Source organism: Stylophora pistillata, chromosome 14 (genome assembly GCF_964205215.1).
Source record: "Stylophora pistillata chromosome 14, jaStyPist1.2, whole genome shotgun sequence".
Lineage (NCBI taxonomy): Eukaryota > Metazoa > Cnidaria > Anthozoa > Scleractinia > Pocilloporidae > Stylophora > Stylophora pistillata.
In genome coordinates, this window is record NC_142532.1 from 10,430,614 (window position 1) to 10,456,928 (window position 26,315).

The window sequence follows — 26,315 nt, forward strand, 5'->3', positions numbered from 1 at the left end:
CAAACAACCCAAAAGTAATTTTTTTAACTAGATTGCATTGAAATCTGTAAGAAAACACTAAACTTTCCTTCATACCCGATGTTTCCAGCAAAATTTGGCCAGAGAGTGCAATGGGCAGAGTCCTGCTCAACTCACGCTGAAAACACGGTTTTGCAAAAAGCATCTGCAAACAGGTCAAAAGCACTTTTTTCAAAAGATTGTATTTTAATCTGTAAGGGAATACTAAAACTAGCTTGATACCCATGGCATTGAAGTCTGAAAGAAAACGCTAAAATCTGGTTGAGACCTGGTCTTTCCAGCGAAATTTGGCCAGAGAGTGAAATGTGCCAACTCAACTCGGGCTGAAAACACGCTTTTCCAAAAAGTATCTGCGAACAAGCCAAATCCAATCCTTTTGACCAGATTGTATTGAAATCTAGAAGAAAACACTAAAATTTGGTTGAAACACTATGTTTCCTGCGAAATGTGGCCACAGTGTGAAATGGGTCAAAATACATTATAAATACATTTTTAAATACATTATTCTCAGATCTGTAAGAAAACATTAAAATTTGTTTCAAACCCGATCTTTCTTGCGAAATTTGGACATAGAGTGAAATGGCTCAAGTCTTGCTCAACTCCTGCTAAAAACACGGTTTTGCAAAAAGTATCTGGAAACAAGTCAAAGCCGATTTTTTTTACAAGATTCTGTTGAAATCTGTAAGAAAACATTTAAATGTGATTGATACTCGATGTTTCTTGTGAAATCTGGCCACAGAGTAAAATGGGTCAAGACTTGCTCAACTAGGGCTGGAAACTCGCTTTTGCAAAAAATATCTACAAAGATGCCAAAACCAATTTTTTACAATAGATTATGCTGAAACCTGTAAGAAAACACTGAGCCTGGTTTGAGACAAGATGTTTCTTGCAAAATTGGGAAAGAGAGTGAAATTCTTCGAGCCTTGCTCAAATCCTGCTGAAAACAAGCTTTTGGAAAAAGTATCTGTAAACAATCCAAAAGCAATTTTTTGAATAGATTCTGTTGCAATCTGTAATAAAACATCAAGATCTGCTTAATACCCGATGTTTTCTGCGAAATTTGGCCTAAGATTGAAATAGGTCCAGTCATCCTCAACTCGCACTGAGACATGGATTTCTAAAAATTGTCTGCCAAGAAGCGAAAAGAAAATTTTTTGAATAGGTTGTGCTGAAATCAATACGAAAACCCTAAAATTGCTTGATACTCAATGTTTCCTTCGAAATGTGGCCAGGGAATGAAATGCGTCAAGTCTTTCTCAACTGGTGGTGAAAGCACGCGGGTTTTGGAAAAAGTATCTGCAAACAAGCCAATAGCAATTCTTTTGAATACATCCTCTAGAAATCCGTAAGAAAACGCTAAACTTTGCTTGACACCCGATGTTTCCTGCGAGTCAGCCAGTCAACCTGTCACTAAGCCCCTTCAAAGGCAAGTCAGTAGTTCAAAGGCAAGTCAGTCAGTCAACCAGTCACTCAGCTGGTCAGGTACCAGTGAGTTAGCCAGTCAGTCTTTAAACCGTGAGCAAGGCAGCAACCAAGTCAGTCAGATGATAAGGTACCTAGTGAGTCCATCAACTAGTCATTCAGTCAAGCAGTCTTCTGTCAGTTAGCCAATCATTAAGCGAGTCAGTCCCCAGTCGGTCAGCAACTCAGTTAACCAGTCAGTCAACCTGTCAGTCAACCAATTAGATAGCCGTCAGGAACCAGTGAGTGAGTCAACTAGTCAGTCAGCTGGTCAGGTACCACCAAGGAAGTCGACCAGTCAGTCAGCGAGTCAGTCACCACTTTGTTAGCTAGTCAGTCACCAGTCGCTTATTAAGTCAGTCACCAGTCCGTTAGCAAGGTGGTAAACCAATCAGTCCGCTGGTCACTTGTCGGTAAGTCGGATAGTCACTTAGCCTTGCATTCACCAATGGGTGAGCAACCCCGTCAACCATTGAGATACACATTCGCATACCAGTAAATCATTCAACCACTCAGTGAACAAGTCACTAAGCCAGTCAATAACCTATGGGTTAGCCAGGTAGCGTAACTGTTTGTAAGCCTGTCAAGTATTAGCAAGTCTGTTACTCAGTCAGTCACTCAGCCACTCATTCAGCCAGTTAGTAACCACTCAGTTAGTCAGTCCATTACCAGTCGGTCAGTAAGGCAGTCAACAAGTCAGTTAGTCGGTTAAGTACCAGTGATTCAGTCAACGCATTAGACGGTCAGACAGTACTCACCCACTAATACGTCTGTCAGCAAGTCAATCACCCAGCCAGTCAACCAGTCAGTCAAACGGTCAGTCAATCAGTCAATCAACCAGGAAGTCAGCCAGTCAAGTACCAGTAGATGAGTCACCAGTCGGTCAGCAAGGCAGTCAACACCTCAGGGTTCCAGTCAAGTAACAGTTGGTCAGCCAAGCAGTCAGTCAGCCGGTCGAATACCACTGACTCAGTCAAGCAGTCAGTCAGTCAACTAGTTAGTAAACCAGTCAGTCAGCCAGTGATGTACTAGTGGGTCATTCAATTAGTCAGTGAGCCTATCACTCAGTCGTCAGTTAGACAGTCCGTCAGTAGTCGGCCACGAGTGACTTAATTAACAATTCAGACAGTCACTGAATCACTCAGTCGTCAGTTGGACAGTCCACACCCTTCAGAGTCTAACCGGGTTCTGTTGGGGCAGAATGCCAGGAAATGGCATGGGGTAGTTGTACGCGGAAAAGACATGGAATACATAGAGTTTTGTCTGCGTTGGGCGAAAAAAGAGAGAAGGCCAGATGGCTCGGGTGACCTTTGATGGGGACGCCTTGACGGGGCAGCAACGAGGCAAGGCGCGATATCTTTGTGGCCTTTCGCTGGCTGAGCGTTGGAAAGAACGGAGAGTGCCGGCCTCATCCGCTGGTGGGAGAGGCTTGTGGCCGGAGTTTGAGCTGTTTTATTGGCGGCTGACTCCGATATCGGATAGCTACCTTGTTGATCCTGCCAGTAGTCATATGCTTGTCTCAAAGATTAAGCCATGCATGTCTAACTATAAGCGCTAGTACCGTGAAACTGCGTTTGGCTCATTAAATCAGTTATCGCTTATTTTATTGTACCCTTACTACTTGCATAACCGTAGTAATTCTAGAGCTAATATATGCGAAAAGTGCCGACTTGTTATATTTCTTAGAGTAAAAACCAATGCGGGTTCTGCCCGGTGTTGTGGTAAGTCATTGTAACTGAATAAATCGCAAGGCCTTTGCGCTGGCGATGTTTCATTCAAATATCTGCCTTATCAAGTGTCGATGGTAAGGTAGTGGCTTACCATGGTTACAACGGGTGACGGAGAATTAGGGTTCGATTCCGGAGAGGGAGCCTGAGAAACGTCTACCACATCCAAGGAAGGCAGCAAGCGCGCAAATTACCCAATCCTGTCTCAGGGAGGTAGTGACAAGAAAGAACAATACAGGGCTTTTGCAAGTCTTGTAATTGGAATAAGTACAACTTAAATCCTTGAATGAGGATCCATTGGAGGGCAAGTCTGGTGCCAGCAGCCGCGGTAATTCCAGCTCCAATAGCGTATATTAAAGTTGTTGCAGTTAAAAAGCTCTTAGTTGGATTTAGGGACGGCCCGGCCGGTCTGCCGCGAGGTACGTTACTGGCCGGACTGTCCTTCTTCGCCGAGACTGGGTGTGCTCTTAGCTGAGTGTGCTCAGGATCTGCGACGTTTTCTTTGAAAAAATTACAGTGTTCAAAGCAAGCCGGTGCCTGAATACGTAAGCATGGAATAATGGAATAGGACTTTGGTTCTATTTTGTTGGTTTCTGGAACCGAAGTAATGATTGAGAGAGAGAGAGTTGGAGGCATTCGTATTTCGCTGTCAGAGGTGAAATTCTTGGATTTGCGAAAGACGAACTACTGCGAAAGCATCTGCCAAGAGTGCTTTCATTAATCAAGAACGAAAGTTAGAGGATCGAAGACGATCAGATACCGTCCTAGTTCTAACCATAAACGATGCCGACTAGGGATCAGAGGGTGTTGTTGGATGACCCCTTTGGCACCTCCACGGGAAACCAAAGTGTTTGGGCTCCGGGGGAAGTATGGTTGCAAGGCTTAAACTTAAAGAAATTGACGGAAGGGCACCACCAGGAGTGGAGCCTGCGGCTTAATTTGTCTCAACACGGGGAAACTCACCAGGTCCGGACATAGTGAGGATTGACAGATTGAGAGCTCTTTCTTGATTCTATGGGTGGTGGTGCATGGCCGTTCTTAGTTGGTGGAGTGTTTTGTCTGGTTAATTCCGTTAAAAAACGAGACCTTGACCTGCTAAATAGTGACGCAATCCACGGATGGGCGGCTAACTTCTTAGAGGGACTGCTGGTATCCAACCAAAGTCAGGAAGGCAATAACAGGTCTGCGATGCCCTTAGATCGATGTTCTGGGCCGCACGTGCGCTACACTGACGACGTCAGAGAGTGCATCCATCCCCGAAAGGCGCGGGTAATCTGATAAACGTCGTCGTGCTGGGGATAGATCCTTGCAATTATTGATCTTGAACGAGGAATTCCTAGTAAGCGCTCGTCATCGGCTCGCGTTGATTACGTCCCTGCCTTTTGTACACACCGCCCATCGCTACAACCGATTGAATGGTTTAGTGAGGCCTTCTGACTGGCGCCGACACTCTGCTTCGTGCAGAGAGTGGGAGGCCTGCAAGTTTTTCAAAGTTGATCATTTAGAGGAAGTAAAAGTCGTAACAAGGTTTCCGTAGGTGAACCTGCAGAAGGATCATTACCGAGTAGCTACCTACCTCCACTGGAGGTAGGTAGTCAGTGAGTGAGTGGGGTGTTTACTACCGTGTGAACTGACTTACAAATTTTTTAGGGGTCGGCTCGTTCCTTAAAAAAGGGAGCCACCGTGATGAGCCAACGGCTGGTGAGCCTCGTGGTCGGCTCCTGCCCCGACAGTGTTTTTAAAGGAAACATTTCATGGAAAGACGGAGCACAGTGAGAGAGATATGTTCTAACATAAAAAAAAGTGTGACAACTTTTGACGGTAGATCTCTTGGCTCAAGCATCGTTGAAGAACACAGCCAGCTGCGACAAGTAGTATGAATTTCAGAATTCAGTGAATCATCGAGTCTTTGAACGCAAATGGCGCTTTTGGGTTCTTCAAGGAGTATGTCTGTCTAAGTGTCTTTTTCGTTGAATGACATTCGCACGATATGGCCGTGCTTTTCACTGCCATTTCGTGCGGCGTTGAGGTTCACGGCCTTGTGATTCTTAGGCCGCGTGCCTTTAAATGGAGGAGGAAGGGAGGCTCAAGATCCGGTGCAGTCGCATGCGGATTCAGTTCATGTGCCGCATATGACTGCTGCATCGGGGATATTGTCTTCGGCCCTCTACCTTGTGACCTTTTAGCACGACGCTCGTTCGTTGCTTACCTTCAGACCTCAGAACAGACAAGGCTACCCGCTGAATTTAAGCATATTAATAAGCGGATGAAAAGAAACTAACAAGGACTCCCCCAGTAACGGCGAGTGAATCGGGAAGAGCTCAAATTTGAAATCTCCGATGCCTGCGTCGGCGAGTTGTAGTTGCGAGAAGCACTTTCTTGGCGGAAGGGCCCTTCCTACGTTGCTTGGAACAGCACGTCGCAGCGGGTGACAACTCTGTCTGTGGCAAGGCTGGCCGTCCACGATGTGCTTTCGAAGAGTCGGGTTGTTTGGGAATGCAGCCCAAAATGGGCGGTAAACTCCATCTAAAGCTAAATACTGGCGTGAGACCGATAGCGAACAAGTACCGTGAGGGAAAGATGAAAAGAACTTTGAAAAGAGAGTTAAAAGGTACGTGAAACCGAAGGGAAACGAATGGACTCAGCAATACTCCCTTCGAGATTGAGCCGGCCATCTCTGGCGGCGCAGGGTTTGTGGATCCAAACGGACCGCGGTCTCGTACCCGTCTCAGGTTCGCCGTTGCACTTTTCTTGGCTGCGCGTCAGCGTGGGTCGGAAATGGGTGTCGGAGGTGCCGTGGAAGGTAGGTCTCGGGTCTCGGCTCTGGACTGTTACAGCCCAGCTCCCGCGACTCGGGTCCGACCGAGGACGTCGCAGCGCGTGCCTTATGTGGCTAGGGTCCTATCCTTAGGTCGTCGACTGCGTTGGACTGCTTGCAGTGCTCTGCGACTGCTGCCGGTCGTTGGGGCGGTGTTCTTGTACGACGCGCTCTGGACGCTGGCGGTCATATGGGTCCATCCGACCCGGACCAAGGAGTCGAACATGTGTGCTATTCTTTGGGTGAATGAAACCCCAAGGTGCAATGAAAGGGAAGGTGGCCTCGTGCTGCCGAGGTGAGATCCGTCCCTTCAGGGTCGGTGCATCATCGACCGACCTATCCTACCTTTAGGAAAGTCTGAGTGAGAGCGTGTCTGTTGGGACCCGAAAGATGGTGAACTATGCCTGAATAGAGTGAAGCCAGAGGAAACTCTGGTGGAGGCTCGTAGCGATTCTAACGTGCAAATCGATCGTCGAATTTGGGTATAGGCGCGAAAGACTAATCGAACTGCCCAGTAGCTGGTTCCATCTGAAGTTTCCCTCAGGATAGCTGGAGCTCGGAAGTGCAGTTTTATGAGGTAAAGCGAATGATTAGAGGTCAAAAGGACCTTAACGTATTCTCAAACTTTAAATTGGTAAGATGTCCGACTTGCCCGAACGAAGCCGGACTTGGAATGCGAGTGTCTAGTGGGCCATTTTTGGTAAGCAGAACTGGCGATGTGGGATAAACCGAACGCAGAGTTAAGGTGCCCAAGTCGACGCTCATCACACCCCACAAAGGTGTTGGTTGCTATAGACAGCAGGGCGGTGGCCATGGAAGTCGGAACCCGCTAAGGAGTGTGTAACGACTCACCTGCCAAGGCAACTAGCCCTGAAAATGGATGGCGCTCAAGCGTCGCACCTATACTCTTCCGTCGGCTAGGGCTGGAAACTCGCTTTTGCAATAAGTATCTGCAAACATGCTAAGACCAATTTTTTACAATAGATTATACTGAAACCTGCAAGAAAACACTGAAACCTGGTTGAGACACGATGTTTCTTGGAAAATTGGGACAGAGAGTGAAATTCGTCAAGTCTTGCTCAACTCCTGCTGAAACATGGATTTCTAAAAAGTATCTGCCAAGAAGCCAAAAGCAATATTTTTCAATAGATTGTGCTGATATCAGTAAGAAAACCCTAACATTTGCTTGATACTCAATGTTTGCTTCGAAATGTGGCCAGAGAATGAAATGCGTTAAGTCTTTCTCAACTGGCGGTGAAAGCACGCGTGTTTTGGAAAAAGTATCTACAAACAAGCCAAAAGCAATTCTTTTCGGTACGTCCTCTAGAAATCCGTACGAAAACGCTACACTTTGCTTGAATCCCGATGTTTCCTGCGAAATTTGGCCAGAGCTAAATGCGCCAAGTCAGCCAGTCAACCAGTCACTAAGCCCCTTCAAAGGCAAGTCAGTAGTTCAATGGCAAGTCAGCCAATCAACCAGTCACTCAGCTGGTCAGGTACCAGTGAGTTAGCCAGTCATTAATCAAACCTTGAGCAAGGCAGCAACCAAGTCAGTCAGATGGTAAGGTACCTAGTGAGTCCGCCAACTAGTCATTCAGTCAAGCAGTCTTCTGTCAGTTAGCCAACCATTTAGCGAGTCAGTCCCCAGTCGGTCAGCAACTCAGTTAACGAGTCATTCAACCTGTCAGTCAACCAATTAGATAGCCGTCAGGAACCAGTGAGTGAGTCAACTCGTCAGTCAGCTGGTAAGGTACCATCGAGGAAGTCGACCAGTCAGTCAGCCAGTCAGTCACCACTTTGTTAGCTAGTCAGCCACCAGTCGCTTATTAAGTCAGTCACCAGTCCGTTAGCAAGGTGGTAAACCAGTCAGTCAGCTGGTCACTTGTCAGTAAGTCGGATAGTCACTCAGCCATGCATTTACCAATGGGTGAGCGACCCAGTCAACCATTGAGATACACAGTCGGATACCAGTAATTCATTCAACCACTCCGTTAACTAGTCACTAAGCCAGTCAATCACCTATGCGTCAGCCAGGTAGCGTAACAGTTTGTCAGTCCGTCAAGTACCAGCAGGTCTGTCACTCAGTCAGTCACTCGGCCACTCATTCAGCCAGTCAGTAACCACTCCGTTAGTCAGTCCACTACCAGTCAATTATCAGTAAGGTAGTCAACAAGTCAGTTAGTCGGTCAGGTACCAGTGAGAATCAGTCAATCCATTAGACGGTCAGACAGTAGCCACCCATTAATAAGTCTGTCAGCAAGTCAATCACCCAGCCAGTCAACCAGTCAGTCAACCAGTCAGTCAATCAATCAGTAAGTCAACCAGGAAGTCAGCGAGTCAAGTACCAGTGAATGAGTCACCAGTCGGTCAGCAAGGTAGTCAACACCTCTGGGTTCCAGTCAAGTAACAGCAGGACAGTCAAGCAGTCAGTCAGCCGGTCCAATACCACTGAGTCAGGTATTAATGAGTCATTCAATTAGTCAGTGAGCCTGAGTCGTTAGTTAGACAGTCGGTGAGTAGTCGGCCACGAGTGAGTTAATTAACAAGCCTGACAGAGACTGAGTCAGTCAGTCGCCAGTCCGTAATCTTTAACTCAGTCAGTAAACCAGTTAGGGACCCAATTAGTCAGTCTTTCAGGAACCAGTGTGTCAGTCAACCACCTGGCCAGCGGATCAGGTACCAGTGACTCAGTGATTCAGTCAGTCGCCAGGTCACCAGTCATCAGTCAGTTAGCTGGTGAGTCACCAGATGGTCAGCAAGTTAGTTTTTTGTTTTAGTTATTTTTGGTTCAGTTGCTCTCCTTATGGTTCATTTGCTCTCCCTAGTGGTTCATTTCCCCTCTTTGTGGTTCATTTGCTCTCCTGGTTCATTTGCTCTCCCTCTAATAATTCCATGAAGATATGCGTTATGTTCGTCATTCTTAGGTGGAATCACTTTATGTTTTGCACAGTTTTTACCGGTTATGAGTAGTTTGTTGTGTTAAAAGCTGGTTCTCGTCCTCCCATTTTCTGGCGCGTTTTAGTCGGAAAAGTTGGACAGAAATGTTTTGCAAAAATTTTGAAACCTGGGTAAACTCAATTAAAGGAGTATAGCTTTTGAACCCTTAATGGTTCAGACATGCAATTTTATACACTATTTTAAGAAGGATCAAACTATTGTTGGTGGAAATATGAGTGTATTTCATTGAGATAGGACAGAGCTACAAGGGTTGAAAGTCGAACGAACAAAATCGAAATTCGACAAGAAATCCAAGATGTCCAAAGACAGAGGTGCTCTCATGTGATCTTCTGTAACTTCTTAACCTGTCGTTGCTTTTTGCTGCAATATAATACAGCTAGATATATAATATTGAACGAGTTCTGTACTAAATTTGAATGGATTTCATCAAGAGACAAGTGAGTTACAGCTTTCTAAAGACTGACCAGCGAAACATGAAAAGTGGGCTAAGGGGTCTAAGTGAGAAAAACTCGTTTTAGGGCTTGGAAACCACTTTTAAAAAAACGCTACAAACTGGTTTAGAGGAACATAGAAGCGTGTCGGTCATAGTCATAGTGTCAGTCGTTGTCATAATTATAGTATGAGTGACACTTGTCAGATACTATGACACTGATACTATTGATATGAAATATCAATTGTGCTCGTTCCACTTTCAACCCTTGTAGGTCTGTCGTATTCCATTGAAATACACTCATATTTTCAACAACAATAGTTTGTTGTTGAAAGAGTGTATCATTTCATGTCTGAACTATTAAGGGTTCAAAAGTTATAGTCGTTTAACTGAGTGTACCCAGGTTTCAAAGTTTGGCAAAAAATTTGGAAGTCCAACTTTGCCCACCAATGTGTGTTCAGAAAGAAAATCCCGCTGGACTTAGTCATAGTATTAGTGTCAATCATAGTTATAATCATAGCTATAGTCATAGTCGTAGTCTTAGTCATAATCATAGTCCTATTCATAGTCTCAGTCAGAGTCATAGACATAGTCATAGTTACTGCGAAGGATCGTGCACATATACGTTTCATAACCGCAGTTCATATATATGTATTTCATGTTTGTTGTTTGATTTATCATCTACGGGTTTATGTCGATTTAATTTGATGGCCTGCTCCCAGTTGGCTTGCTAGCTCAATTGGTAGAGCATTGCACTAGTATCGCAGAGGTCAGTGGTTCGAATCCCGTACAGGCCTGAAATTTTTTCAGGCCTTATTTTCACTATTGCTTAAATAGTGCTTTACTGCGAAGGATCGTGCACATATACGTTTCATAACCGCAGTTCATATATATGTATTTCATATGTTTGTTGTTTGATTTATCATCTACGGGTTTATGTCGATTTAATTTGATGGCCTGCTCCCAGTTGGCTTGCTAGCTCAATTGGTAGAGCATTGCACTAGTATCGCAGAGGTCAGTGGTTCGAATCCCGTACAGGCCTGAAATTTTTTCAGGCCTTATTTTCACTATTGCTTAAATAGTGCTTTACTGCGAAGGATCGCGCACATATATGTTTCATAACCGCAGTTCATATATATGTATTTCATATGTTTGTTGTTTGATTTATCATCTACGGGTTTATGTCGAATTAATTTGATGGCCTGCTCCCAGTTGGCTTGTTAGCTCAATTGGTAGAGCGCTGCACTAGTATTGCAGAGGTCAGTGGTTCGAATCCCGTACAGGCCTGAATTTTTTTCAGGTCTGATTTTCACTATTGCTTAAATAGTGCTTTACTGCGAAGGATCGTGCACATATACGTTTCATAACCGCAGTTCATATATATGTATTTCATATGTTTGTTGTTTCATAGTATCAGTGTCAGTTACAGTCGAAGTCGTAGTCATAGTCATAGCTATAGTCATACTCGTAGTCCTAGTCATAATCATAGTCATATTCATAGTCTCACTTAGAGTCATAGTCATAGTTTCAGTGTCAGTCATAATCATATTCATTCTCATAGTCTTAGTCATAGTCATAGTCATATTCATGATAATAGGGATAGTCATAGTCATTGTTATAGTCATAGTCGTAGTCATAGTCGTAGTCTAAGTGATAATTATAGTCAAAGTCATAGTCATAGTCAAAGCACAAGATGGCAGCCATACACAAACGAGGGTAAATGAACCATGAAGCTATGCGACCCCTTAGCAAAAAAATCCAAGATGGCGGACAAAGACAGAGGTACTCTCATGGAATCTGCTCTAACTTATTAACCTGGCATTGCTTGTTCCTGTAATTTCACACAGTCATACAAATAGTAAGGAACTAGTTGTGTACTAAATATAAGGTCATGCCATGAAGAGACAACGGATTTAGAGCTGTTCAAAGATCGACTAGCGAAACAGGAAAAATGGCCGAAGCTGTGTAAGTGTAAAAAAACTTCTTTTAAGGCTTGGAAATCAGTCTTGAGTTGCTGAAAACTCGTTTAGGGGATCATAAAACCTATCGCAGGAGCTATAGGAAAATTTAAAATTTTTACCAAAATGGCCCTTAGCAATAAAATTCAAGATGGCGGCCAAAGACAGAGGTACTCTCATGCTATCTGCTATAACTTTTTAACCTGCCATAGCTTCTCCCTGTAATTCACACAGTCATACACATGGTATTGGACTAGCTGTGTACTAAATATAAAGTCATTTTATCGAGAGACAAAAGAGTTACAGTTGTTTGAAGATTGACCAGCGAAACATGAAAAGTGGGCTAAGGGGTGTTATTGAGGGACACTCGTTTTAAGGCTTAGAAACCAGTTTTGAATTGCTGCAAACTCGTTTAGGGGATCATAGAACCTATTTCACGAGTTTGAGGAAAATTTAAAGTTTTGACCAAAATGGCCATGCTACCCTTTGGCCAAAATATCCAAGATGGCGGACAAGATGGCGGACATAATCGGAGGTTCAGTCATTCGTTTCACCTTAACTTTCGACCCCTTTATGATCTATTTGTAAAACTTGGCACACTAATTTAACAAAACTTAAACTATTGGTGCGTCAAATTTCAGTTTATTTGGTTGAAATATAACAGAGCTACGACGGTTGTAAGTTTGATCATAGTCATAACACTAAGACTAAGCTTGACAAGAGTCTAGGGAGCACAAGTGTTGTTTGTTTACGGGGTGGGGTTGCCCAACCCTCCTCCTTTTTCATCCGAGCTTGGGACCGGCAATGGCGGAGTTAAAAAACACTACACATACATTACAAAACATTAAAAAGCCGTGGGTTAAGTACTCAGATGATTCACGTGGTACTAGTGAAAAACAGGAACCATCCTCGAGCCCAGGCTACATTCAACAGTACAACATATACATCACAACATTAAAAAGCTTTGCGTTACGCCGTCAGATTATTCACCTGCTTCTAGTACTAAACAGGAACCACCTTCGATTCCAGGCTACACTTAACAGGACAACATATACATCAAACAACAACATTACAATCTTTTGTCGATGTGGTCTGAATGATGTGTTGTCGCGAGACTGAGAATATTCGTGAGGCACTCCCCGAGGATTAGGTACCTCAGCTCGTGTTTTATTCCTGACGAAGAACTCAGATTTGGCGACAAGATGAAACAGACTTACAGTATAATAACGACAAAAGTTTCTTTTTTGTTTTTGTTTAATATTTTTTTTGTTTTTTTGTTTTGTTTTATAGCCTTTTTAATGGACCAACAGGAACTGCCCAGAAAACCGGTGGTCTAGCGAGGTCTTCGCTTCGAGAAGATGTTCTTCACTTCGTTTCAAATTCTTGCAAAGTTGTTCTCATTCCAGATGCGTTGGAGGTCATCGGAAGAGAGGAAGAGAGAACGGAGCTCCGTCTTCCGAGGGACTTTGTGGAAGGTTGCTATGGCCTTCTCAATGATGATGGTGTCCTCTTTGGTCAATTCTAATCTTCCCGATTGCGAATGCGAAGACGGTACACCGGATGAAGAAGGCACTGGTGCTGGATCTGCGGACATAACATACTGGGCGGTCCTCGCGCCTGGGTCTTCAACAGGCAAGTCGAAGGAGTCTACAGTTGGCCGCGACTGCATAAGATATCGAACTCGGTCAACGACCTTCTTGATCTTGATGTCAGCGTGTACCGATTGGCTCAACACATCGTTGCTCTTCATAAGGGCCAATACTCGCTTTTTTCGCGGGGACATTCCACTTGTGATGTTATCTTGCAAGACTTTGGAAATAGAGTGAATCTCCTCAGTCGTAAGGGAAAGCTTTGAGGAGGGGCTCTTGTTGACAGGCTCATCTTCCGAGACGCTGGGCCTCTTCCTGGCCTGCGAAGATGTCATTGCAGAAGGTCTTTTTCACACTAGGTTACCTTGGCAGCCACCTGGGTGTTCCGGGCTATCTGGGTGGAGGCCTCTGCCGCTTGTTCAGTCAGGCTTTCTCGACCGTACCATTGTTTAGCAGTCTGATCAGAGTGGCACATTGTACGCTTCAGAAGGTCTTCATCTATGGCCTCTCCCTGTCTCCTCTTGCGCTACATTTCAGTCACTAGCCATTTGCGGAAGTCTGTTGCTGAGATAGGTTTATCCGCACGTATGCCACTTTTTACAATGAATGCTGAAAGGCGTCTTCCGATAGTTCCCTTGTGATAGGATGCTCCGTCAGACTTAACAAAGATGGGGGATGTGGGAGACTTATCCTTAGTAACAACCGGGCGCAAATTCTCAATGAAAACAGTCATGAGATATTCAAGGTCTGGATCCATCGCTATGGGAGCCGGTCCACCTAACAAGAGACGTCGCCAGCATGATAATCGTGCGTTTCTTTTCATCCCATCTAGCGGACTGGAACATGCCAAAGGTTACTCTTTCGAGGGCTCCTGGGCGTGTCCCAACCGCTCTAGTAAGAGAGACAACAAGTAGATCTCTTGCAGCAGCATACTGTTGCTCAGTAAGTTCCTCTGATGACTCCGGTTGTTCGGCGGCAACAATTGCCTTTCGGCCATCGACAGCTGGCTGCTATGTCATGATGTTGTTGACGTCCTCATCGTCAGGATCGTGTGTCTCCAGCCTTTCAAACTCGTGGCAAGATCTTGCAGAGTGTCCCTCGTGGGTTGATCGAGATGAGGTAAATGGGGTCTGGAGCGTTTACGGCGACCAAAATCTAGATTCTCAAGTTCAAGGGCGTGTCGCTTGAAAACGCGGTTAACGAGGTGTTTGGGACTATTTTACTGATCGAAATGACAACCCAAAGTTGACTGTTTGCACGAATCTTTATTCTTGAAAGGCAATCGACCACGAACCAAAATCAATGACGAAAACAACGATTATTCTGGCAGTCAATCAATCTATGGAACGATCGATCTGGCTGTAACAACAATACAAGGAAGTTCTATCAATCTAACGAAAAGCCGCGGAATACATGATCAAAGAATCGCATGTTAAATACTGGGCTCTAAAGTCTATAACGAGATTAACAATACAAGTGAAACAGAACAAAAGTTTGGAAACAAATTAAAAGAGTTTTGATGACTGATAAACAGCCCATTGTTCTATCTAAATGATGGGCGTTCACTGAATCGCAAATTGGCACGAATTTGGCCTTTAAATCTTAAATCTATACAGATCATTGCAATATTTGTTTGTATATTGTCGCCCAACACTGAAAAGACTGGAGAGGAAAAAACAAAGTTACAAAGGTACTCACATATCGGTCCCGCTCGTGCCAGAGGTTCAGAAAACGAAAGGGTGAAAGTTTACCAAGGCTATTCAAAACTTACGAAGAACTGATTAAAGCGACGCTAAATTTGCCTTTTATATGCGTGTGGTGACGCTGAAAGGTCCGATTACAAAACCAATAGAAATACAGAAAAACAGATAAGCATAGTAACTCTGTGGCTATTTAAGATCATTCTGAAACTAGTGAACTAATCAATAGTCAATCAAAAAACGAGCCTTCTGGCTAATGTCCTTAACAGGGTCGTTGGCCTTTCTTGGTAAGGAATTCAAGGAACTTCTGCAAGCTGTTGAGATACGACTTGAGGGTTCCGGCAGCCTTTTTGCCTAGATTGGGAGTGACCCAATCTAGCCATACTCGGCTGCTTTCCTCCTCAGCCAAGACTGCTAAGTCATGTCCCTCTGGATCTATTTTACTTAGAATTCTCTTAACTTGGGCAGCGTGCTGCCAGCGATTGGGGTCTTTATGATACCCAGCGGCTGGCGTGTTGAGGAATTTGAAGAAGGCCACCTGCCAAATATGACGATTGGTACGCGAATTTGTTTCCACGAAGAAATCTTCTTGCATAGCGTAGACGTCTTCATCTTCATCCTCATCGTCTGACTCTTCAACTGGGGAAGGGCTGGATGGCTTCACTGGTCTGGTAGTAGCCTTCTTCTGGGGGGTGGGGGAACAAGAATGGGGATACGGGAATACTCAGATGATGAGTCGTACTGCACAGCCTCGCCTTGTCGGGGTGGTGGCTCAGAAGGTTCCGACGGGTCGATCTCGTGGGAAGATGGTGGAGGCTGATCTTCGTCAGAGGTGCAAGAAAGCTTCACCAAGGGCCCCTTGGATTGTACTGGCGATGATTCATGCTGGGACGCATCATCTTCCACGGAGGATGGCACTGAGTTAGTCTCCTCTACTATCGGTGGTGTTGGAGTTACCATTCGCTTTAGCTCCTCCGCTACCCCCAAGTATTTTCGGGCAACATTGAGACAGCTTATAGACCTGGCTGCCTGGTTTCATTTTGGGCGCATTCAGGAGATGCTGAGGAAGATAGACCCCCAAATAGTCACAGAATGGCTCTGGGCACCACCTCTTAGGCCTCCCTTTGATCGGCGTTCCCTTTTGTGTCTCTCTGGCAGGTCCTCGCTTTTTTTTTCCCACGCACTCCCATGTTGAAATATCTATCTACGTCTGCAAAGACTATGTGCCCCTTCTTGACATGGACTCTTGTCAGGTGTCTCTTCAAGTTTGGTCCAGTGTACCCAGCGAAATATTGGTACCTGACATGATCTCTGCAGATGGTGGACCCTGTGTGTTCTAGTTGGGTGGCTGGTTCGTTGCACCACTTCCTCTTCTTCGCTACTACTACCACCTTCTTCTTCTCCACTAGGACCTCCTTCCTCGTCTCGACTAGGACCTCCTTCCTCCTCCTCCTCTTCATCCTCTTCCTCGACATGCCCTTCTTCTTCATGTTCTTCTACATCATCTCCTTCTTGTTCTTCATCTACACTATCGCTATCTGAATGCATCGAAGGGAAGTACGGCTCACCCTCTGCCTCTCGTATGTGTTTATAAGTTTCATGATATCGCGCGTTCCCACGACATCCTTCACTACCCCCAGTGATGCCCTGACCACATCTCGTGATTCAAGGGTGTAACCATTTTTAAGCTCGACTCCTTCTCCATTTCGTATACGTACATCACGTACTTTAAGGCCTTCTTTAGCATCTTATGGCAATACAACATCTGTCACTGCTTTAGCGAGGCTGCCAGGTATATGAGTTTACACAAGTCATCTTAGAGTTCTTCTTCATTTCCGTCTGGCTGGAAGGGTTTGGGCATCTTGTAAATGTAGCCATCCCTCATCCTAAGCAAGGATAAACACTCTGAGTCGCCTGACTCGGCGTTTTCGAACAGTTGAATAGCATGTTTTAGAGTTTTCTCTGTCTTTGATGAAGACATACCGCAAACAAACCACAAGTTTTTGCAACAGGAACAGCCTTAAGGCAACACCAAAGTATGACTAAAGGTTCTCTATTTCTAATAGTGAGGTCCTTCAACAGGATAAAAAGTTCAACGGAAAGTCCTCAGGTTCTATTAACGAGATCCTTCAACAACAAAATAGTACTGAAAAGAGGTCAAACTTGAACTGCCTGTACTTGCCGATATCTTAGTGCCACCTAATACAAATCATAGCACCAAATAGCCCTTGATCCCTTCTACCATCTATGTGAGTATCAAACTATGGCGTTTATTCCCCAAGGAGTAATAGGCAGTTAAAGGAAAGCCTCTCTATCGTGTTAAAACCGCTAAGGGCCTAGTAACTAGCAACCTCGATCCACTATTTTATAAAAAACTTTAACCATTCATAACTTTGCGAGTATTTAATCGTTTGCCACAAATTTTGACACGCACGTAGGGTATGTTGAGGCCTATATATCGCAACAGTCAACTACGCAAACGGTGTGGTACTCGCAAAGTTATTAAGGTGCAAAGTTTCGATACATGTGACGTCATAACTATCTAACAAAGGAACCGACTCCTACAATACCAACACCAAACGGTTCCTAACAGCATAAACAAGCATCATAAAGCATCAAAACATAAATAGAAGGTCCTCAAGTTCTAATAAAGAGGTCCTTCAAAAACATAATGGTCAAAACCGCACCCTTAAACTTTGACCAGAGACTGCGCAGAAGCAACCGTCTTTTATGGGAAGAAAATGTTTAAGAAAGGTGCCCGAACACCTTATCAACTTCTTCCGATAGCTGGATTGCTGCTGCTCAGTGGTTTAAGGGTGACAAAATGCACTTATTACGCAGCCAAAAAAGTGTGTACTTACAGTTCTGAAGGTTGTCTGTAGTGGGTCTCCAGGCCCCAACCGCGTACTAATGTAGAAGAAAGGCATAATGGTTTAAATGACTTAATCTTTGTAATCCCTAGAGATATAGTCGTTAATTTATCAAAACTAATAACAGATTTATTGTTCTTCCTAACAATAGGCATTACGAAATATTTGACTAAATTGACAGGTGTCAATGAAACGCTGAATTTCCATAAAAAATGAAAAATTGCACTTGTTTAAAGTGTTTTGAAAATAATATGATAGAAGAGCACAGAATCTGGGCTATTTATTGGTTAAATTTACAAGCAATTTAAAAGAATTTGAAATTTTTTATGAATTTTTAAAGTCAACGCTGTGATGTAAAATGGAGGTAGATTTGACAAACTGAGGTGCACTGACAAAAGAGTCTATAACTTTCTTATCCCTAGAGGTTAGTAAGTGGAATTTTACAGAAAACTATAACATGGTATAAACTATTGTTGGTGTAAATATGGTTGGATTTCATTAAAAATAGAAGGAGCTACGAGGCTCAAAAGCTGGGCATTTTAGCTGAAATTGAGGTTTACCAAGAGGGTACCTTTCATTGAGATGCTGTATCTTCTTCACTCTTAATAGTTAAGCTCTGTCATTTATACTCAGATAGTACCAAAGTCTTTCCTAAAAAATTATGTAAAGTTCATATATACACAACTAGTTATTAACTACAAGTTAAAGAACCAAAAATGGTAAAGAATGGAAAAATCTTTTTTTTGAGCGAAGGGGCGACTTTCAGGTCTAATAACTTATTTTCATTTTAAAACCAGGACTTTATACTTCATCAAAAGTTTTATCACCTCTTTACCTTTACGATGGTTGTAAAATTATGCTTTAACTCTAAATATTAGGTTAAAAATGATTTTTTCAGTAAAAGCACTATCTTGAAGCAAAATGGTTCAGTTGCCCTCCTTTTTGAACCTTTGTCAAATCATAGCGGGAAAACGAGGAAGGGTTAAGAAATGAAACAAACACGAAAATATTTTTCTAATAATAATCTTTCTAACAATATATAATAGGTTGCCACTTAATGTAAAACCGCTGAAACAATTGAAAAAAACCTCGAGGTTCAGTTGCTCTCCCGCATCGAGTTAAGGGGTGCCAAAACCGAAAATCTTTCTAAAATCAAAAATACTCAACCAAATCACTCCAAATTTGGTATGCACAATGCTTATGACCATATAACGTATTGGTGTAGGTTTCAGATCTAAATCCTTCAGATTGATGGAGTTATTAAGTGTTGATTTTTTTTTGAAAGTAAGGGCTAATCTCGTGAGAGCCATAACTCAACCTTGAGATGTTGAGTGTATACCTTTACTAGACTTTCTTGGAAAGAGATTTCACGCGTTTTAAAAAAGTGGGTTATCTCAATGGCTTTCTACCGCGTGAGGTTTAATCCTAAACCACCCGCGCATGCAAAATCTGGACTAATTTAAAGCCTTTTGACCCTTATTCTTCCTCAATGTTCTTTTGCCCTCCCAAAATTGACTTTGACCGCTTATAACTCTTTAATAATTTAATCGAATTAAACGAAACTTTGTCAAATTGTACATCTAGATGAGTTCTATTGGTGGTTTAAAAGGAAAAGCCTGAAGTTAAGACCGGAATTTTTTACGAATTTTCAAAGTCGATTTGGGTTAGGGAAGGGCAACTGAACCACGGATGAACCTAATTGGGGACACCGAGACATAAATAACAAAATAAGACTATTATATACATACTACAAGTGGTAGAAATAAAGAGTTATGTGTAAATGCACAATGTTAAAACTGTAGGAATATAGTTTAGGAATGACGAGTGAATGAATAATGATAATTAGTGAATGATTATAGTTTAAGAATCACACAGAAAACAGCCACTTGGACATTTCTCAAGCAAAAAACTTTCTAGGTTTATTTTCTTAATTTGTCTTTTAAAACTGTTAGTAAGTAAGTATCCTAACAGTCCGGTTTCCGGAAGCGTAATAGCACAGAAACTGCTTTAATTGGAGTTATTGATGAGTTGCTGTTTAATCTTGATAAAGATCGTGTGAGTGACATGATTTTAATTGATTACTGTAAGGCTTTCGCCGTGGTTCACCATTCCATTCTACAACAAAAGCTTCAAGTAGATGGACTCGACAGCAAATCTTTAGTTTGGTTTGGATCATATCTCCACGGAAGGCGACAGCTGGTATCCACAGGTGACAAAGAATCCCCTGCTGCTTGGGTCCGTCATAGTGCACCCCAAGGCTTAATTTAGGCTCCTTGCTTTTTACTGCCTACATCAACGTCCTTCCGCTACCTGTCAGTTCTGCTGGTCTGATCTCTATGCCGATGACACGACATTGATTTCTGCTGCTCATTATGAAATTTTTTTTCCGCCAGCAATTTGTCCAAATCAATCAAGCTTGCTCTCCGATGCAAACCATCAACCCTCAAGGTTCGATTTTAGGCCCACTATTGTTTATTCTATACATTAATGACCTTCCTAATGTCTCTGAATTTCCTAATGCCTAATTCTCACTGATGACACCAGTATCTTTTATTCTCACTCAAATCTAAATTGCTTAGAATCCATACTTAATGATGAGCTCCAAAACATTGACGTTTGGCTAAAATGTAACAAACTTTCAGTTAATATAAAGAAAACCAACTATATAACTTTAAAACCAGACAGAAGAAATTTAACTCCAGCATTTCTCTCTCCTTTAGAGGTAGACCCCTACAACAAGCTAATGTAACTAAATTCATTGGGGTCTATATTGACAGTGATCTCAACTTGAAATACCCTATCAGCTATGTATGTAAACAAATCGCTAAATCAGTAGGTATTATATTTAGGTCTCGCTTTTCCCTATCCCCTGAAACCAAACTCACTTTGTATTACACCTTAGTTTATCCTTATATCGTCTATTGTAACTCCGTCTGGTCGTCCACATACGTATCTAACTTAAATAGAATTCATTATTTGCAAAAGTGAGCTGTGCGGGCTATTATCAACTCAGACTATCGAGACCACTCTGCCCCTTTATTCTCCAAACTAGGAATTTTAGATATTTTCCAAGTCAATTCGTTTGAAATCGCCAATTTATGTTTTATTTCAAAAATAACTTATTTCCCCCATTGCTTCTCGATCTTTTTGTAAGGAATAGCCAAATTCACAACTATGGTACCACAACTGCCAGTAATTATCGAATGCATTTGAGCCGTACAAATGTCAAGCAATTTATAATTCTCTACCAAGGTCCTAAAATTTGGAACTCTCTCTCTATTTCAGTCACTCGTTCGTCAAACTTTCTCAGCTTTAAAACGAAACTGTAAGAGTTTTTACTTAAATAATCAATGAATTGGCCAAGCCGCACATTCGCAGCACTTTTTCTTTACTTGATTTATTATTGTAACTGAGGTGGCTCTCCTATAAGCCTGGTGGCTTCTTGGGTCTCCTCGCCTTCTAACTGTTATCGCTGTAATTTTTTTTTTGTTAAAATAAGGCAAATAAAGATGATGATGATGATGAAAATGTTGATAACTTACAAAGTTCACTGACCACAGCGATCTTCGAGGTCAACCAATGGACAGCAGCCAATAAACTTCCTCTCAATGAGAACAAGGCAAAAGTGGAAAGCAAATCGTTATCTTCAAGAAGAGTATGAATTTTTCAATTTCGAAGACCTGTTTCGATGCTACGAACATCATCGTCAGTTACAAAATATTTGGACTATATAACAACTTGGCGAAACACGCATAATTAATGATGATTAAGGGACAAAAATATGTAGTTTTTATCACTTAATCATAATTAATTATGCTCATTTGATGGTCGTCTGCATGCATAGAAAAATCACAGTTTTTAATACTATAACTTAAGTGATTCTGAAACATGTTCTACTGCAATGGTCCGAGATATGACCCTTGAGAGCAGCCTTTTCTTATACCGTGCAAAGAGCTATTAACGGTGGCAAGCTTAACCCTTCCTTGCCGGTCCGGGAAATTCGATCTTAAGAGACGTAAATGACACGTCAGAGAAATTATAGGCTTGTAGTATCTTGCCCATGAGCGACTGAAGGAGATAGTCAAATGCTTTGCAAATATCCGTATGCGTTGAAATGGATGAGAATTTCAAACGAGAGCAAGGATAAAAACCAGTCTGCCGTCGTTACCTATTCAAGGTTAGCTTACTGTATTTGATTTCCTGATCGAACGAGGTGCTAACTTTTAAAATGTTCTTGCAATTCAGGAGTTAACCACGGGTTACCTAATTAGATTATGTCGTGACGCAAATGACGATGCTGCAATTTTCACAAAGTTCAACCTGGTTTTTCCGTCCGGATATGAAAAGCCCCAGACTAATTTCTCTATCCTCGAAAGCAACACTATCTCCACTAATCATGAGCTTAACCTGAACCGATTCTGAGTTATACCGTTATACTAGTCAACGTTTAAGCTTAGTAAGTGATTTCAATGCAACCTCCATTGAACGATTTTACACTTTCAAATATCTAGGGGTTATGCTCGACCCAAGCTTGTCTGGGAGTGATCACATCGACTATGTAGCTAAAAAGATATCATCTAGGTTAGGAATGCTGCGTAAGGCGCGCAAAATCCTTCCTAAAGAGGTCTGTATAACACTATGTAACAGCATTATTCTTCCTCTTTTTGATTACTGCTCTGTGATGTGGTGTACGTCGGGTAGGATGAACCTAGATTATCTTGACAAACTTTGATTGCGAGCCGCGAGGATTATTGAGCAACGTAAGATTGAATCGCATGAAATCAAATCTATACTTAGTTGGCCATCGCTACAATCTCGCAGAGATCTTCAAGTAGGTATTCTTGTTTTCAAGTGCCTGCATGGCTAAGCCCCTGCTTATCTTCTCACTGAATTCACCCATACTAACAGTATACATTCCTATAACACTCGTAATAAAGACAAACGTCGCCCGCCCTTTGTTAAGACCCAGAAATTTAAAAACTCGTTTTGCATCCATGGGCTATTACTTGGAACAAATTACCGTGTAGCATAAGAAATATTGATAGTTTCCAAAATTTTAAAAGTGGGCTTAATTATTATTTCCAGTAAATATTATTATTAATTTAGTTCTCTGGATTTTGTTTCACAGGGCCCCATTTAAACCAGCTATTTGCTGAACTGGGCTACCCTGTCTAAATATTCGTAAGAAATAAGTAATAAATAAAACCTCATGAGGAAAATTATAATTGAAAATTTGATACGAAATGTGATATTTGGATTTTGAAATATTGGTGATTTTTAAGAGTGTGTGGTGAGCTCAAAATTAAGTGATATGATCCCGTTTTAGACTTAAGCCATACCTCGATCCTTCCTATACAAATCTGTTAAATTGATACGGGCTTGATTTCTTTTACGATTTTCATGAGCAAAGCTCATTTGCCTATACTCGTTCATTTCCGTCATTTCACCACTACCGACGCTCACTTTAGTTTTGTTGAATTTTCTACGATAGGGAAGCAAGTCTGGAAAAAAGACCCTACCACGTTTCTAAGCTCCTATAAGGCATCTCTGGCAGGAATATGAGGATGGTCATTTCTCGGTCGATGTGCCACCTCTTACGCAGTCTTGAAAAATAGTCGCTCTTAGAAGACTCTACATTTTTCAGCTTTTGGCCAAATTCGCAGAAACATTGCATTTCACGTGGACTTAGTGTCTCCTTACAGATTGCAACGAAATCCAATGAAAAAGTGCGTTTTTGCTTGTTTACAGATATTTTTTGCAAAAACCGGCGCCAATGAGTAAGTTGTTTCTGACTGCCTGACCGACTGATGGACTGGCAGGCTGACTCTTTCACTCACTGACTTGTTGACTTAGAGGCTGACTGACTAGTTGACGGATAGCGTTTCTGACTGGCTGACTGAGTGGCTCCTTGGCTGACTGACTGACTAACTTATGAGCTTGCTGACCATTAAATTCTCTTGAATGACTTAACCAATTCCATCCGCTTCAAATGAGCTATCAGTTTCAGTCACCCAACTGGCCCAAATTAGCCAATCAGCTCCAATGACCAAACTCCATTGTCACCCAACCGTTTCAAATGACTGAATTGCCTCAGAGTACCCAATCAGTCACAAACTTCTCCACATGACTCAGTCGAATAAGGGAATTCATTCCATTGACCCAACTGACTTAATTAACCCTAACGGCTCAAATGACTAAATTGTCTCTAAGTGGCTGACTAAATCGTTGACTGACAGTCTGACTGACTGACTGACTGGCTCACCAACATGTTGACTGACTGGCTGATGGACAGGTTGACTGCACAATTATTGAAACGTGGTTAAATGGTGGAGCTTCTGCTACGATTGCTCAATGATCTGTTGCTGGTTATATCTTCAAGAACTTTCCTCGACAATCGATGCGACGTGGTGACGGTACTGGGATTCTCTATCGTGAATCGCTCAGTTAATTCATGGGAAGGAAAACAAATCTTTTGAATTATCAGAGTGGATTTTTAAGTGCTGGTCGCTCTTTGAGACTGATGATAGTGTATCGCCCTCCGTATTCATCACTGCACCCCATCTCTTCCTCCGTTTTCTTTCACGAATTTTAACAGCTTTTAGAGAACATTGTTCTGTGCGCCGAGCCCCTTGTCATCTCTGGAGATTTTAATTTTTGTTTGGATGATATACTTAGCAGCGAGATCAAAAAATTGATGGAGTTACCGGAAACCTTTAGACCTTTAGTCTTACGCAGCATGTGTTTGGTTCAACTCATTTATCAGGCCATACTCTGGATTTATTTGTCACTCGTTCATCAGATAAGATCATCCCTTCCAGTTCGCAGGCTATTTTTCCTATCTCCGATCACTATTTCATTCACTGCCCTACTGCGTTTCCTCGAGCAGCTCGATCAATCAAAGAAGTGACCTTTCGCAAGCTTAAAAATATTGATCTCGCCGCTTTTTTAAAAGCTTTTACCGCTTTGGTAAAAGTTCACAATGACATTCTGATTAACATGAATAAACAGCACGCGACTCTCCTCGGTCTCTTAGACCTGAGTGCTGCCTTCGACACTGTGGACCCTTGTATTCTGCTAACACGTTTAAGATCAAAGCTTGGTCTCAATGGAACTGCTCTGGCGTGGTTTCGCTCTTATCTAGCCGGAAGATCACAACGAATATCGCTTTCAAATGTCAGAAGATCACAACGAATAAGCGCTTTCAAATGTCTTTCATCTTCGCTACGGCGTTGCCCAGGGATCGTGTCTAGGCCCCGTTTTGTTTAACATATACTCAAGCAAAATCTTCGACATTGTTGGTCGTCACCGTCCAAAACTTCACTGTTATGCAGATGACTCCCAGCTTTATTTCTCGTTCAACCCAAGCTGTGCTGTTGGCCAAGACGAGGCAATTAGATCAATGGAAACCTGTATCTCGGATGTTAAGCAGTGGATGACCACGGACAAACTTATGCTTAATGACGACAAAACTGAATTTATTGTAATAGCATCACGACACCTCCTGAAAAAAGTTGCTGTTAATACTATCAGGGTCGCAGACTGCGATGTAGGCAAAGTGTCTGTGGTACGGAATTTGGGCGCGTGGTTCGATGATCAACTCACTATGGCCGTACACATTACCAAAATATGCAGTGCTGCTTTCTATCAGCTACACAATATTAGACGTATAAGGAAACACCTTTCAATGGACTCAGCTGCGACTCTTATTCACTCCTTTATCAGTAGCCGAATAGACTAATGTAGTAGTCTATTATACGGTGTGCCCAAGTGCCATATTGACAAACTGCAGAGAGTTCAAAACGCAGCCGCCAGACTTGTTGTTATGCAAGGCAAATTTTGCCACATCACACCGATGCTCCGTCAGCTGCATTGGCTTCCTGTCTCATTTCGTATTAATTTTAAGGTTCTACTTTAAACTTTCAAAGCCATTCGCAAATCCGCACCGTCCTATATCAATGATCTTGTCAAAATTAAGCCTTTAAATTCAAGATATGGACTGCGTTATAATGACGGAATACTGCTATCTTACCCGAATTTTAAAACTTTAAAAGCCCTAGGCGACCGTGCTTTCGTTGTTTCGGCGCCGAAACTCTGGAATCATTTACCTTCGGAAATTAGAATGGCTAAATCTCTCGAAACTTTTAAAAAACTCTTAAAGACACATTTTTTAGTAAGGCTTTTTATTCTTAGTTAGCTTAGCTTTTAATATTTTATACTACACATGATGTAACTTGCATCTATTACAAAGCATTGTTATAATGATGTAATTACTATTTATTTCATGCATTGTTGTAATGATGTAATTAGTTTTTGTTCCAGACATTGTTGTAATGCGCAGTTGATCATCCCGTCATGGAAACGGCGCAATATAAATCCACAGTTTTTTTTTCCTCTGATATTTCCACCTCGGTGCTCTATACAAACGATGTTTGGAATAGCATAAACAATTTCTCGGACTGCTACAATTCGATACTTGCTGACATTCTTAACAAGCACGCCCCGCTTAAAACCATAACGGTGATCGACCGTCCTAAGGTCCCTGGTTTAATGCCGAAATTAAAATACTAAAGTGCAAACGCCATCGCCTTGAGGAGAAAGCAATCACGAATGATCCTCCTAATGGTTGGAATAATAATCACAGGGTGCGCAATCAGTACTCTGCACACCTTAAATCTGCACGTATCAACTACTACTCTAATCTGATCGATCAATGTTCGGGTGATTCTCAAAAACTGTTCCGTGTAGTTAAGTCATTGTCCAAAGAACCTCTTAGGACGTGCTTGCCT

The 26,315-nt window shown here is 42.5% G+C and overlaps 2 non-coding genes and 1 pseudogene across 2 annotated transcripts; all 3 read left to right on the forward strand.

The window, feature by feature from the left end:
- Window positions 1–2,962: 2,962 nt before the first annotated feature.
- Window positions 2,963–4,766, forward strand: LOC148716478 (small subunit ribosomal RNA). Its single transcript, XR_015995712.1, has one exon. It is a non-coding gene; the product is annotated as a small subunit ribosomal RNA (ribosomal RNA).
- Window positions 4,767–5,016: 250 nt separating this feature from the next.
- Window positions 5,017–5,170, forward strand: LOC148716479 (5.8S ribosomal RNA). The gene has a single exon (XR_015995711.1). It is a non-coding gene; the product is annotated as a 5.8S ribosomal RNA (ribosomal RNA).
- Window positions 5,171–6,238: 1,068 nt separating this feature from the next.
- Window positions 6,239–6,993, forward strand: LOC148716480 (large subunit ribosomal RNA; annotated as a pseudogene; the record flags this gene model as incomplete).
- Window positions 6,994–26,315: the final 19,322 nt, after the last annotated feature.